The sequence below is a fragment of the Mastomys coucha genome, unplaced genomic scaffold (genome assembly GCF_008632895.1).
Source record: "Mastomys coucha isolate ucsf_1 unplaced genomic scaffold, UCSF_Mcou_1 pScaffold23, whole genome shotgun sequence".
Taxonomy (NCBI): domain Eukaryota; kingdom Metazoa; phylum Chordata; class Mammalia; order Rodentia; family Muridae; genus Mastomys; species Mastomys coucha.
In genome coordinates, this window is record NW_022196906.1 from 92,949,536 (window position 1) to 92,950,506 (window position 971).

The window sequence follows — 971 nt, forward strand, 5'->3', positions numbered from 1 at the left end:
TTCACCTCACACTCACTGCACTCTTCTGTTTGCCATGAGGTGACAAGCTTTCACCTCACACCCACTGCCATGATGTATTTAATGCCTTGCTATAGACCAGAGAGGTGGGGCCAGGAGAGCATGTCCTGAAACCTTTGAAATTGTAAACAAAATTAATCTTCCCTGTTTTTTTTATTTTTTATTTTTCGAGACAGGGTTTCTCTGTGTAGCCTTGGCTGTCCTGGAACTCACTCTGTAGACCAGGCTGGCCTCAAACTCAGAACTCAGAAATCCGCTTGCCTCTGTCTCCCAAGTGCTGGGATTAAAGGCATGTGCCACCTCCGCCTGGCCTTAAATTGTTTTTTTGTCATGCATGCTATCATGGCAAGAAGAAAGTGAACCGTTGGGGGCTGCTGTTCAATCCACATGCATTTGAATTTAAAAAAGAATCAAGGGCTGGGGCATAGCTCGGTCAATAAAGTCCTTGCCATGCAAGCATGAGGACCTCACTTCAGATCCCCAGCACTGATGTAAGACATCTGGATGTGGGGGCTGGTGCCCTGAACCTCACTGCTGGGAGGCAGAGACCGGAGGATTCCCCAAGACCTGCTGGCTGAGAGTAGCTGGACTGGAGAGTTCTAGATTCAGTGAGAGATCCTATCTTTAAAAAAAAAAAAAAAGTGGGGGCTGGCGAGATGGCTCAGTGGGTAAGAACACGGACTGCTCTTCCAAAGGTCCTGAGCTCAAATCCCAGCAACCACATGGTGGCTCGAAACCATCCGTAATGAGATCTGATGCCCTCTTCTGGAGTATCTGAAGACAGCTACAGTGTACTTACATATAATAAAATAAATAAACCCTTAAAAAAAAAGTGGAAGACACCAATATCAATCAGTGGCTTCCATATGGACATGCACACATGAGTACTTACATGAATACATATACACACACATACATACATAACTAAAATAGAATGTACCGCAGACACTTCC